At 53.2% G+C, this 916-nt stretch overlaps 1 non-coding gene across 1 annotated transcript in view; it reads right to left on the bottom strand.

The window, feature by feature from the left end:
* Positions 1-86, bottom strand: part of LOC135830353 (small subunit ribosomal RNA) — a 1809-nt gene extending 1723 nt beyond the window's left edge. Inside the window, exon 1 of the ribosomal RNA XR_010556016.1 lies at positions 1-86. This exon is cut by the window's left edge and continues 1723 nt beyond it. This is a non-coding gene — a ribosomal RNA (small subunit ribosomal RNA).
* Positions 87-916: the final 830 nt, after the last annotated feature.

Below are 916 nucleotides of genomic sequence, written 5' to 3' on the forward strand. Positions count from 1 at the left end.
TTCACGGTATAAGAACGCTTATACTTAGACATGCATGGCTTAATCTTTGAGACAAGCATATGACTACTGGCAGGATCAACCAGATATCTGACCTTCTACCGACCACCCGCACGACCTTTTACAGAAGCACGGGCATCGGTTGCACATTGTTAGTGCCGTGCACACAGACGTGAAAACGACGAGCCTCGGAAGAAGTCCACTCGTTTCTCGCGTGGCAAGCCCAATTCAGTGCAGGGACAGCAGCCCCACGGTCGTTTCTCGGTAGAAGCAACCTCAAGCGCTCGCACGCCATCGATTCCTCCCTAACCGCGCCTGTTTGCCACGTCTTCCACACAATTCTCGACGATTGCCACGCACGCGCCCAGACAGACCTCATTCAACCCGAGTTAACCGACAGCTGTGCGTTGTGCACGATGCTGCCAGCGGGAATCACAGAAATCAGGGACGACGTTGCGCTCAACGACAATCGTTTGATGCGGGATCAGCCGATCAGTGTTCCTAGGAACGACTGCTCTTCTGACTACCACGCCAAGCCAACCGAAACACCAAGCAAGCTTTCAACTCACTTCAGCCCAACACAACCGCAAGGTTTGTTTAGGACTTTTTCATGTGCCCGGCTCAGACAACATTGGCTCAGAGCCAAAATCGCTTTACCATTGCACACGAAAATCGCCTTCGTCCACGCTGTAACTGTTTCGGCTACGACCCCTACGACCCATCAAAGTGGTATCGCAGGGCACCACTCGCATGTGATTACATCCGAATGAAATCGCCACCGAACGCTCAGCCGATGAGAAGTGCACCCGAAAACCCTGTTGACACCGTCTGACCAGTTTTTACACTGATCGATGCCATCCGGCTCCAGACTCATAACTCCTCATCCCCCCTCATAGGTAGCACTGCACCTGCACACCGC

Source organism: Sycon ciliatum, unplaced genomic scaffold, assembly GCF_964019385.1.
Source record: "Sycon ciliatum unplaced genomic scaffold, ocSycCili1.1 SCAFFOLD_2553, whole genome shotgun sequence".
In the NCBI taxonomy this organism is placed as follows: domain Eukaryota; kingdom Metazoa; phylum Porifera; class Calcarea; order Leucosolenida; family Sycettidae; genus Sycon; species Sycon ciliatum.